The sequence below is a fragment of the Manacus candei genome, unplaced genomic scaffold (genome assembly GCF_025592945.1).
Source record: "Manacus candei isolate 608988 ecotype Guabito, Panama unplaced genomic scaffold, ASM2559294v1 h1tg000114l, whole genome shotgun sequence".
Taxonomy (NCBI): domain Eukaryota; kingdom Metazoa; phylum Chordata; class Aves; order Passeriformes; family Pipridae; genus Manacus; species Manacus candei.
The window spans coordinates 893,358-907,637 of record NW_026138162.1 but is presented as its reverse complement, the minus strand read 5'-3'; positions in this window follow the sequence as shown (position 1 = coordinate 907,637).

Genomic DNA, 14,280 nt, shown 5'->3' with positions numbered 1-14,280 from the left:
ATACAGATAGGGACCCAAATGAGCAAACTATTTTAACCCAGATCTTAAAAGCTAATGCTTGGGAACAAATTGTTGTATTATGGTCGTGCTGGCAAACAAACAATATGAACAAGGGGTACTGGAGATCACTTTGTCACAACCTAAAAGTCCTGTCATACTTCTACATCTCTTTCAACCAATGATAACTGTCACAGAGTGCCTTGATCACTCCTTTGTAGGATGCCTGCATATTACTTTAGTCTGGCTCTCCTCTGTACTGAGAAAAAGAGAAGTATACTCAGATTCAAGGGAAGGTGGGATTCAGTGCCCCATTTTATGCATGGTGAACGTTTGTTTCCACAGTTTTTTTCCATCTATATCACACCTTTGGTCCATCTCTCCGTTTATTCCTCTTTCTTTATCATCTAAACTGTCTTTCTTTCTTTTTTTTTTTTTTTTGGTCCCTGCTTGGCCAATATGTCTCATCCATTTTAAAGACTCCTGCCTTTAGTCAAAGCAAGGTACCAGGGAATACCAGCAGCTTCGTACATTTTTTAATCAATACATTTAATTATTTTACTCTATCTGCTGTGTTCCACAGGGTGGAGCTCCTTTAAAGCATCCTACAGGCAAATTCATTATCCATCCTGAACTTCCCTTTTCTGTCTATAAAAAAGTACAACACTTACTGTGCCATTCATTTCAATACCAGCTTGAGCCTGCAATAGAGAACACTGCCACTGAAAAAGGCACTTCCCTCCCACCTGTACAGATCACTACTTTTTACCCTTTTTCTGGTCCTTCAACATGTGCCAGCAGAAACAGTTGTATGGCAGCACAATAAAGAGTCGGGAAGTTGACACGGGTAAAAATAACTATATTTTGCTTGGTTAGCTGTTTTCTGCATCAATGCTTGTGCTGGGCTAGAGTGTCTGGTGAAGTGAGGGTGCACAGGGGATGCAGTAGCCAGAATAATCAGCCAGAGAAAAAGATAGGGCAGGACTGTCTCTTTTGGCAGTGATACTAGTTTCTGCTGGCTTAAACTGCTTGTAAAGTCATGGTATCAGGCCACTGGCCCCACTGCTTGTCATGTAAAGATGTATTACTTCATTGTTCCCTTGTGTCCTTTTGTCTCCTTCTAAACTTTTTTTGTTCTGCCTTTTGTTACAGTGGAATTTTAGAATGTGTTGGATTTTTTTATAGTGATTTAAAAAAATAGTAATAATTACAGTCATAGAAGAAAATGCAGGTAGCAAGAGAAATATTTCCACTAACTCAAAATGATCTTTTAATATTTTTTCTCACAAAGCAAGAATTCTGATTCATGTGTTCTTTTAAGCATAGATATATCTTGTTGCAAACTGAAAAAAAAATAAGAATCAGATATTCCTTCCCCAAAAAGAAAAGTTTCTAACAGCTCAGAGCTGTTGTAACATATCCCTCTTGCAGAACTTTTTTCTAACTTTTTTTAGGAGTTACCAGCAGTAATTCTTCTGAGACAGAATGTTATCCTTCTGAGAGAGACAGACCAATCTTGCTGCCTTGAAAAGTCCTTTTCCACAGCCACAGAATCCACCAGTCTGAAATGTTCCTGAAAGGGCTTTAGCAAAGCAACTTCTTTTCTTGTTTCCCCTCAACCGTTGTCTCTCAGCTGCCTGAGGCTTTGAACATCCAGAAAGTGAAATAGTATCTAGAAGCACTTATATGTGGCCATGGCAGGAGTGAAGGGAGTTTTCAGGCTGAAATAACAGCAGAGGAAGCACAAAGATCAGATGGAAATCCTGCGTAACATGAGGCACCTCTAGTATCTTCAGTACGCTCTACTCTCTTGCTTCCTGATGAGGGGAACAGAGTCTCTGCAGGTCTTGTAGTTCCCGGGAAAGACTCCTGGGACAAGAAAGTGATCTGTAAAATCAGCACAGACACTCTTCAACAGGACTTCCTCATTCCCTGGGAATGATGCTTCCAGAACCACCCTCTCCCTGACTTGTCTTCTGTCCTCTCTCACCTACCTTCCTACTGCCTTGCTTGTGCAGTCTCACCTCATTGCCAAATAACCACAGAAATTGCAAGCATGTACAGAAATTACAAGCATGTACACCAAGAGAAGATGGCTGTGAAGCTCGTAGAGGTGTACAGTAATCTGTTTCCTTTCTGTCTTCTGGGGAGAGGTGAGTACAGATCAGTTTCTTTGTGTTTATGAAGAGCCCACGGCATTGCTGCACCCCAAATTAACATGCTGTACTGAGGCAAGGCTGAGCTCATACTAGCACATGTTGCTGTGCCCATACTAGCACTTTGGTTTGGGTCATTAGCGCAGCTTTGAAGAGATTTCTCAAAATGTACTGCACTTAGCACATATTGATTGGGGACCAGAAAGTTTCTGGTGCACCTTTTCCAGATGCCTGTTGGGAAGGCTAAATACATACCCTTTCATGTGCTGCAAGCACTAAATCAGGCAAAAGGGGCCAAGCCGAAACCCACTTCTTTGGGCAGCTTTGAATCACGTATTCAGGGGATGTATGACCCAGTAGACAAGACAAAATCCAATCCCAGTTAAATTCCCTGAACCACAACACAAAGGTGTAATGGCCTCAGTGCCACCTGTTTCTTTTTAACAATCTACTCCTCTAGTTACAAATCTCTTGATAATTAAGAGATAGCCAATGCTGTATCATTATACCCTCGCTAATTTTCATCACCCAGGCATGAGTTTCTTACATTTCCTTCTGTTCTCCTGAAAAATCTTGATTACAGAAAAACAGCATCAAGAAACCTGACATAATGTTGCCAATTTGATGTGTACTTTCAACAAAAATTTGAAATATATTTTAAACCTCACTATTAAAATATTTAGTGTTCTTATTAGTATCTACCAGTGATTGCTGACAGTCAGTAGAAATAAACCCTCCCCCTGTTTACATGTATTTTGATGATTTTAATAGCATTTTCTTGCTTTGTTAATGACCAGATTAAAACTTCGCTGGGCAGATTTGAGCATGGGCTATACACACCTTGCTCTGTAATCAGGGCCTTATAGGACCCTACTGATTACTTCTCCTGAGGTTTTTTCCTTTCTTTTTTTTCATAAATCAACTAATTTCTTACTTTGCTAGGTTTTTTATCAATATCTGATCTGTTAGAAAACTCACACATTTCAGCTCTTGCCTGAATGTCAGACCAGTTTCCTTCCCTACCAAGAACGTATCAAAAGCAACAGGCAGAGTACTGATAGTGCTAATAATATTTGTCTAATGACTCCGTCTCAGTTGCACAAGAGTGATAAACCAGCAAACAGAACGAACACTCTGGCAGAAAGCTTGTTTTTAAAGGAGTATGATATCACATCAAAACCAGCTACAGAATATTTACTGATGACTCAGAAATACTTCTCACCTCTGTCTAAATGTAACACATTTCAAGCAAGAAAAGAGGGACTACATGATAGCCAGAAAACATTAAATATATAATTACTTCTCTTTGGCACACACTGTACAACACCAAGCTTCTTATAATGTATGAAATAAGTACACCTATTACATTTTGAATCAACATGAAACCAGGACTTGCAAAGTTAAATACATCTTAAAAAGTTGTCTCAGTTTCAAATTGGAACTTATATTTGTAGTAGGTGGTCATGTAGTAAGATAAAGAGTTTATGCATGTGTGTTTTTAGTAGGTGGATTTCAGTTTCTATCTTTTGTCTCAGAAACAGCAAAAGGGTATATATAGTATTCTGGTATAAGGGCTTTTACTGGGGGTAAGGGAATCAATATTTTTTTAATTTAAAACATTCCACTAGTCCTGGTAGATTCTTTACACGATAGACTGAAATTACTTCTGTCTTAAAGGTCACAGGATTGAGGACCAGTGGTGTTGGGCTCCGATCCTAGCTTGCATCCACTGTAAAATCTTGGTCAAGATAAACTCAATATTTTCACATTATTTTAGTCTGGTTTTACTTCTCAAAAGTAAACAAGGTACACTTTGAATTATCTAAGTTCAGGTACCAGGAATTTAAGTGGTATAAAATGGGTTTTTGCCTAGACTCTTCTGCTGAGCCAAGAAGTCATGTGGTCATTGCTTCCATCACCCTTGTTAGGTTAACCAGAACTTGCTTTGGTATCCTGATGCTACAGTGGGCTACACCATGTACACAGAGCTGATCTACTTGTGCCTCAGGTTGTATGTCACAAATATTCTGTTTTCCCAAAGCCCAATCAAAGCTGTAGCTTTGTCTGGGCTAGCAGACATCTAAAGAAGCATCAGCATTGTAGCTGTTAACATATAATAGCAGAGAAAAGAGATGCAGAGATAGAAAAAAACATAGAACAGATTTAGTGACTAGTGCTACAGAAAACTTGAAATGCTGGTTAAGAGAATACTTGGAAAACCAACACAATCTGAAAAATCCTCTAATGTTATCAAGCACTGGTCTTCTTTCCCCGGAAATCAAGGATCAGGATTCTTTTCTATCTTACTCTACTTTCTAATATATAAAATAAGTATCACTAAAATAACCCTAAGAAACAAGGCTGGAAGGGACCTCTTGAAATCTTCAAATCCAAACTTTAGTTGAAAACAGATCCTTAGATGAGGTTATCTAGGACCCTGCTAGACCAGATCTTGAACATTTTCACGTCTTCTCAAGGCAACCTCTTGCAACCTCTCTTCTCTATCCTGAACAATCCAAATTAACTTAATTTTTCTTCATTTCTCCAGCTCTCTGATCATCTTGGTGGCCTTTCACTGGAGCATTGGACTATCTAAATTTTTTATATCTGTCTCTTGAACTGGACAGACTACAAGTAGACACATCATTCCAGGTTAGGCTTACAAAATGCTAAATATAGTGAAATAATCAAATTGTTTGACCCTAAAGATGTTGGCATTGAAAATACAAGACTTTTTCAGCTCTGCTGTAACATCTAGTTTTGTCTTTCATCCTGGTTTCTCTATACTTCATTCCGCTATATTTTCTTTTCATTCCAAGGTTAATTCAGGTTGACAACACTCATTGTGAAATTTGAATCCTTCCCAGGGAAAACAACGATATTCAGAGTGAAATAGTATAGAAAGTTTTCAGTATATTCTCTTTGTAAAATAGAAGGTGGCTTTATAGTTTTTAAAATAATACAATGGAGAAACCATTGCTTCTCCTCCCAGACCGTAGGATCTTGCTAGAAGGAACTCATGTGTCATCAACTGCAGAAATTTAATATAACTAATTAACCACTCTGGGCCTCACTCAAAAATCAGTGGGAAGAAATGGAATCCTCCAGTCTTTGGAAAATAATAAGAAAAAAAGCTGTAAGTATTGATAAACTGTTCATTTCTCTCCAGCAGATGACAAAGGAGTGAACAGTGTTTATGATGGAAAGAGCATCACGCTTTCTATAGGATTTCTTAATGCAAGCAAGCCCAGAATGTTGGTTCACTCCTACTGTTAAAAGCTCTAATGGCTGTGGGCCCCTGGCTTCATAACTGCCTTACGATTTGGCAGCAGAGTAAATTAAATAGGGAGAAGAGTCAACAAAAACCTAGGCACTTGTGGCACGGCAGGACACCAGGGTGACTTGTGCAATCATCCAATCTTGAAAGAGAACAAATTCATCAGGAAACAGGAAGATTGGAATCTGAGAAATGCCTGTGGAGTGGGTTTTTTTTCTGAATTTGCATTCCTATAGCTCAAGAAGTGAAGTATTAATGATCTCTTAGTTCATCAAATATGTTGAATACTCTGTTTTGGTAAAAATGCTTATAGTTCAGACATTGCTTAGCATTTGCTGCCCTTTTCCTCTATTGTATCTCTCAAGTATGTTTCAGTTCTTTGAAGGATAATGAAAGATCTCTCCTGGGAAAAGGGAAGTTGTGAGTGATAGAGCAACTGAAATGGCACCTGGATTTGGCTTGGCAGCAAGCACAGCTGGTGAGCTAATAAAGTTGACATTTCTTATGGATTCTTTTCACTGTGGCCATGTGATGAATGTCATTCCATACCATCTTCAATTCTTCACAGGGGAAATAGAAGGTTGGTATATTTTTGGAATATGCCTCTGTCAGAACAGGCTCACTGTCTACCTCTAAAAATCCTTAACTGAATGCTAATTTCAAAGCCTGTAACACATGACAACCTTATTCTTTGGTAAGAATTGATGACTGGGGGGCAAAGAAAACATGCTGATCCATTAGATCCGCACAGACGTCGAACAGTATGGTAAGGAGTATGTGGTATTTTATTACTCAGATATCATTCTCTGTGTATATGAGGCATTAGCAAAATTTCACAGGTAAATCTTTTCTTGAAAATGCATTTTCAAGTTGAAAGAAACAATCTGTAAACCCATGTGATGCTCTTCAAACCACTTTAAGCATATAAAAAGTCCAACAACTCTACCTCTTGGGTTTGTTTTTTTTCAGAATGAAACATTGAAAATCTTTTTCAAACTGTGATTTTGAAATTTCTTTAAATATCTTGAAGTATAAAATTAGAAGAACTGACAATCCTGCAAACAGATGTTTTTGTTTTATGGGATTTGTAGAGCTTTCAGCCTTGGGTTGTGAAGCAGAGGTCCAGCTCTCTGTCACATCTAACAGACATGGCTTCAAATCTCCACAGATCAAAAGTTTCTAGAAATTTGTTGTGCTTAGAGTAGCTATGACAGCTCAATTCAGGAATTGTGTAACTCCTGACGGGGCTCAACCACGGTTGTGGAAAGCATCTGAAAACGGGTTTTCAAGAAATGCTGGCCATGAGGATTGAATGTAGGTGTAATCTGCACACTAAGTAACCTGGCGAAGACAGGCAGTGCAGAGAGCAAGAATGTGCTTGTGGTAGTGGGAAGCGTTGTGAGATGAGACTGCCACTTTCTCCTTTACCTTGATCTGTGAAAATAAATGCTTTTTAGATTTTCAGTAAGTTTTCTTTAAGCTTTCTTCAAGGTATTTCAGTGAAGTAGTTAAATGTTCAATAGTGCCCAAACTGAAGCAATTCATTCTGTTTTCAGTGTCCTCAATGAGAGGACTAGGTTGAAAAACAAGGTTTTCTCTGCAGATGTGGAACAGTTCTTGAAGTGTCGAAATAAAATTTGCCTGTGTTAAACTCCAGATTCAGACTTCAGGATTTGCATTAAAGATCTAAAATTCTTCCACTGGATGCAACAGACTGCAGGATAGTCTGCACATAAAAAATTTTTAGAAAAATATTTTCTGTTTTCCATAAATTTGGGGGGTTTTTTGAAATAAATTAAAGCGAATATAAGACATTCATTGTTGTTGAACTAGACACATTAGGAGTGCAACATAAATTGGCTGTTTCAGGGGAGCAGAGGGAAAGGAAAAAAATAGAATTTTTTTCCTGAAGTAATAAAGTATGTCAAATCCAAAGTCTATTGTGAATGCTCCAGGGAGATGAATTTCTTTTTGCTATCCTGCATACAACCTCTATGAGCTACTGGTAATGATCGCTAACGTTGTTATAGCACACTTTAAATCTGTAATATGTTATAACTCTCTAATAAACTAAGGAAAAAATATATGTTCTTTCCTCACCTGCTAAACAAATGGCAAGGAGTGTAAATTCATTTTTTTGACTTTCTTTTTTTTATTGCTTTGGGCATCTTAAATTTAAATAATCAGATTCAAAATACTGGCTTCAATCTAAAACAGACATGCTTGGGAGAAAGGAAGGATCCTTTTTCAAAGGATCTGGTAAACAGTAAGCAATTAGCCACAACACGCTACCAGGGATTGTTTCATTGAGGCTGCCATATTAAATTAACCAGACATACGCCCTTGGAAGGACTAGTAAAGCAGAACTACTTACAGATGTTTTCAATTACTCTATATGAAACCATGTGCTTCTTCTTTGATTTTTTTATTTGTTTTTCCACTCCAAGGAAAATTAAAATGCAAATCCAACTAATCTAGTCCTTCTTTCCCCTAAATGGTAGGACTTGAATTATTGAATATTAGCTGCCAAAATCTCTCTGAGCTACTCCCTGCGGATGGATTCATGAGACACAAGTAACTTACAGTTTTTGTCTTTCCTTAAGGCCATCCTATCAAGATAATCTGCCTTAGTTGCAGGCATTAAAGAGCAATCATGACTGCTTAGCTCTATATGTCCCGTTGATGTTGGGAGCATCTGGAGAACTGGAAATGAGTTCATAAATTAGTAGGGAAAATGTCCTTGCAGTCATATCAAGACTGAGTGCTTCAAGTATAAAGAAGTCCTCCCCCAGCATCAAGCTAAAGATTTTTTGATTCCTAGTTAGAACTGCTCCTTGGACATTCTTGCGGTCTTGTCTCTGAGTTTCTTCACTTTGGTTTTTTGAGTTTTGTGTTTTGATATGTAGATATCATTTTCAGGAAGTTAACATCTCATGAGTTCCCAAATGTCATGTGAACTACATTTGCAGTCCAAACAAATTCTCTGTCCCTGAGAACAGTTTGTAACTAGGCAGTATATATCTGCACTAAAGGTAGATTTAATGCACAAAAGCAGACATAGTAAACAAAGGAAATTATCTTACTTGAATAAGTCATCAATGACATGAGCTCAATCTCATTATCATTTCTCTGGAAAGAAAAAAATCCTTGTTTTAAGCCTCACTACCGGTGGTTTAGCTGGTGCCCAGAAAGGCTCCTGCAACCTTATGTGAAGTACCAATGTCCCTGAGCTTATGTCCCAAACTCTAGCAGCCCGGTAGATAGATGATCTGAGTCATCCTCTGGGGCACCAAACTATCTCTATATGTCAATATAATTTGCACAATTTAAGGCTATGCACCTGAAATCCAGATATTCTGACACTGAAGTTTTCTTTTTAATATACATCATTCCCAGCATAATTGTTGAACACAGGACTAGAGGGTGACTGACTGAGAGCACTGTGTGCAGCACAGAATCTGAAGCATATGGGGTCAACATATGAGAGAAGCCAGCTGGGATCTGATTCTGTGACTCTGACATGAGCACTCTGCCTGTCGATCCTGGACTCTTAGTTCATTCTCAGTCCAGTTCTGTACATTGTCTAATGACTAGTAAATATAAAACCTCCAGGCTAAGCAAAGTCTAAAACTTTATATGAAAATAAATGAAATCTTGCATTGTGGTTACTCAAATCAAGAAACGATTGTATAAAGCTGGTTCTACAAACAAGACACAGTCTACTTGCCTATAAGCACTTGACAGGAGTGCTAAATTAGGATTTTGTTTGCTATTAAATTCTCTTCTAGTTAGTGGTGAAAGATTGGTACTTCCAGCATAAAGCAGGAAATCACTGAGAGCAGAGACCTACATAAACATGAGACATGAGACAGGTCTGGGCTGGGGCACAATCTTGACCTTATAAACTCTATAATCAGAGTGCTGTGTAAACTTATCCAATATGACTCAACGTATCAGATTGTCACAAACTGTTGAATTTATTATTTAAAGCATTAATGAAGTCTGGTAGTTCTACGGTATCTGGAAGAATGTAGTGCATAAGAAAAAAATGCTTTCATTATTTATTTAATATTTTACTGCCTATGACCCAAGAAATACATAGACACAATCTCTAGAATGAAAATATATATATATATACTACTCATTTTTAGTTAAACCTTGCCCCAGAATCTTGTGCCTCACAGAGATGGTAAACCATGATTGTCAGTGATTTTTAGTGCTAAGAACAATAATCAGTGTATGTACTGTCTGACAACTGTTCCCTGTAGAATTATGAAGGCAGCATATTCCATTATTTGGCAATATCTCAACACTCCAACCATATATTGTCAGCCTAGGTTTTCAGATGACTTACCACTCAATTTCCTAGCTCCTGTGGGTATAAGTTTATCCCTCATGTTACTTTAATGTAGCTTTGTGAACTTCCATTTCCTTTGAGAATTTTATAGAAATAGAAGTATTACCCGAACGCATTAAAAATATTAGTATCTGCAGACTAAGCAGTTTCTCCTGAATTCTGTAAGCAACTCCTACAAAACAGGAAACCATTAACTGCCATGAATATATATAACCGTGGATATGTTGCATGGGATACTTATTAAGACATTTACTGATGAGGTAGGGGGTTTGGAAACTGGTTTTGGTTATGGAAATACTGACAGCAGCAGTACTCTTTTCACTATCATAAGGCCTTATTAAAAAAAATAGAGGGGAAAGACCTACACTTTAAGGCCAGTTGTAAAGATTTTCAGAGCTTGCAGCTTTAGAGAAGCCCGCCAAAAAAAAAAAGTGTCTCATACAAGTTATAAATGAGTGCAAGCTTAATTGCCTTTCCAGTTCTGAAGATTCACAGCTAAGGCATGACCTGTCCCTGGCTCCCCTTACCTTCACTTTTAGGAAAACAGACAAATCAATGTCAGTGAATGAAACATTGGGGATGAAACACAAGCAGCCATTGATAAGACCTGGGAGATCTATGTCTTGAAGGTGTTTGCAATTTAACCTGAAGGTGAGTTGGTCATTGCAGTGCAATGGTGTTAAGGATTCTTAACTAATATGCCCAGTCAAAAGACTGGCATCTTCATCCACCGCACTAACTTAACTTTCTGAGTGGCCAGAATGTTTAGTTCCTTATTTAGTACTTTCCACTGGGCTGTAAAAGAAGCTGTAAGATTATTATTCACAACCATTATCCTATCATGGAAAATTATAGTTGGAGCAGTAACCATGGTTTACAAGCTTGTATTTGTGATCTATTCCCTCACAAGGGATCCCCAAGCAAAGCAAAAAAGAAATAGAAATACAAAGCCAGACTCAATTTCAAAGAGGAAGAGAATAGCAAGCTTACAGTAAGACAGAATTTTTTAAAAATATGTCTGAAGTTAAAAAAAAAATCCAGAAGAAAAAGGGAAGTCTAACTTCAAGCCAAAGAAAAGACCATGTATATCAATGAAAAGAAATACAAGATACTGATAGACAGTCAGATGGTCATGGGGCAGTGCAGTCCTCCTGACAGATTCTGAAGTTGAGATAGATATCTTGTCTTTGTTAAATTTCTGTTAAGGCACTGTCAGGATCCAGAATATTATTAAGCATTTCTAAATTTAAGAGAGCAATCAAGCTAGGAAACACACAAAGAACGGTCTCATGACCCCTGGAAATTTAGTGCTTGTGTTCTGAGCCTGTGAGCATCCAGTTTTCTATTTCAAAGGATGTTTGTGCTACTTGTTTGCACCAGATTTCTGCTGTGTTTAATGCCATGTTTCAGGGGTCCTCTGGTAGCTTGGAAGGGACAGAGAAGAAATTGCAGTCTTGCACATATTTTGTACCCATCTTGGCAAGGTGAAGGAGAAGATAGCTTCCTCTGAGCATTCTAGGTTTGCTACAGATGAAGATAGGACATAGGCGAGGAGTGACGAAACACGTGGTAGCATTCAGTTCCTATTTTACTCATAAGGCTATTATGTTCAGGATCTAACCTGCAAACCAATCTGGAGTCAGAATGTCATTTTTTTCCGGGTCAGGCAGGAACCTTGCTTTTCTTTGTAGCATGTCTTCCTTATAAATTATCTAATGGAAGGTTGGATGGTCACATCCAGAGGGTAGTGTTCAATGGCTCAGAGTCCCAGTGGGCATCAGTGACGAGTGGTGTCCCTCAGGGATCCGTACTGGGACTAGTGTTATTTAATATCTTCGTAGATGAAGGGATCAAGTGCTCCCTCAGCAAACTTGCAGATGACATCAAGCTGAGTAGTGCCATTGACACTCCTAAAAAATAGGATGCCACCAGAGGGACCTGGACAAGCTTGAGAAGTGGGCCCATGGGAATCTCATGAGGTTTAACAAGACCAAGTGCAAGATGCTGCACCTGGGTCAGGGCAACCCCCAGTATCAATACAGGCTGGGGTATGACAGATGGAGAACAGTTCTGCTCAGAAGGACTTGAGGATGCTGATGGATGAGAGGTTGGACATAAAACAGCATATGTGCACTTACAGCCCAGAAAACCAATTGTGTCCTGGGCTGCATCATCTTTTCTGGTCATGTATATATTTCTAAATGCCTGAAGCTGATGCACCTACTTTTCAGTCACCAAGTGCCTTTCTTTTACTATCTTACTACTTTCCCTTACTCCCTTAACAATGGCTCTAGGTTCTGAGTGTCTAGGAAAAGGGATTTTTAATAATGTGAGACAAAACTGTGGCAAATACATCCTTGTAACACCTCTTTTTCCAAAATTTAGTTGCATTTTAAGACTGACTAAATCCATTTTAGGTATCACCAGTTGACTTACTTAGTAGTTTCAGAAAAAAACTGTAGAAAAATTATGAACAAACTCCAGGTTTGCATGCCCAAGTTGTGTGTAATCCATCCTCTACAAAGCCAACAAAGTAACTGCTCCCATGAAGGAAGGAGGAGCTGAGAGTAAATATCGGCTGCTCCCACTGCCCCTCATTTTTGACACAGCAGAAGCAAGCATCGGGGACCTGCCTCAGCAGGGTGTGAAGGAAACACACATTTTCAAATTCAGTGTCCCTGTCCCACCAAATATTCACAGAAACTACTGGCAAAATATGTGCCTTCTCCCATTTCACTGATGGTCCATAGAGAGAGAAGCAACCTTCTCCAAGAGCTCAAGTGCTGTTCACCTTTCTAGAGCACGGGGTAGAATTCGCTTCCCACAGTCACTCAGAGAAAAGTCCTACAGTGCATGAGGCAGGAGAGGAGGGTAACTGAAAATAGGAAGGAGACTGGAAGAGAATAGCCATGAGGTCCCTTCCACTTCTGTGCTCTCCAAAGGCAAAAATTACAGTATCTAGAGAGAATTGCCTGCAATAAATTCTGTAAATTCTGTTCACATAACTACAGTGAAGGAAGGCAAAACCTTAGATTTATTTTCTTTTCCATAAAAGCAAAGTTTCCTGAAAAAAAAAAAATATATATATATACACCTATCTATCTAAGATGGGACATGGAGACAAACATGGGGTCCCAGTTAAATCCCCAGCAAGACTGTAATGCATTTTGTATTTAGTTGACATTGTTCACCAAGGAATTTGTCACCACCAAAGAACACAGTTATTAAAATGTGAAGGTTTCCAGCTTCTTTCAAATTCCACAATTAATTAACAATCCCAACAATTTAGGGCATTTTTTCAAGTTATGTTAAGTCAACTAAAGTGTCACATGCTGTTAGCTCACTTTAGAACTTGTCTTATATAATGTTGCTGTAAAACATACCCTGGTAGGACACACCAAAACTAAAAGCTCATGGTTCTTTATGCATAACTCAAAGAAAATTTGACCATAGGCCAGTAACAATGGGCATTTTTAGTCATACCTATGCTGAGTGGCTGTCAAATCCAATTGCCTGGCAGTGGCTTAGCATTTCAGGTTTTGTAAGGTTATACACTCCTTATTAAAAAGTAAAAATGACTTCTCAAAATCAGGGCTCAGCATTCCTTATTCTTAATTTATTTTCATTACTGTCTGAAATGTGACTATTTTTTATAGCATGACTGGATATTGTGGTTGTAGTAAGATACACCCAGAGATATATTTCTCCGAGAGAATACTGCTGCTACAAATATTCACGTTTACATAATTTCTCAATGGTCAACATTTTAAAGCATGAGTCTTGGCATTGAATGGCCTGTGTAAATATCCAACACTGCCTCTAAACCTTCTTAACCTTCACCATCATTTCAACCTCATTTGTCCTGTTATAGCTGGCAAGAGCATTAAAACATCCTCAGCATACAGGAACGGTCTAGTTCATGTCAGACATAGACCCCTGAGGTAGTTCTGGGGAAGCCAATGAGCACACATGGTACAGCACAGCACAGAGGAGGTTGATGTAGCCACTTTCATATGGTGAAACAGCCTATGCATTCAAGCTACCTTGGTTGGACAGGCAAACTCTGCTGTCCTCCATGTTTTCCTTCTGGAGTTCAAATTCAGTTCAGGTATTTGCTATTAGATACCATTACAGGGATATTTATATTACTCTACAAGTAATATAAAAGCAGTGGTAACAAATCTACATCTATTTAAAAAAAAAAAACCTTCTAATCAGTTAAAAAAACAAAGGAAAATGTTTGGCCCAGACAAGCAAATGATCAACCAGCAGTATTTGTTGAGGAATATGACAAAAACATTCACATTTTCCAATCTGCTTTCCTCAAAGTCCCGAGCTGAAATTACTTCATAAGTCCTTATTTTCCTAGTCACTAACACACTGGTGGCCAGGAACAGATGTGATAAAGTATAGATTTCAGTGTCTTCTGCAATGACCAGTGTCTTCTTATCCTGTCCTCCACTGCCACACCTATTATTCAAGATGAAAAAAAC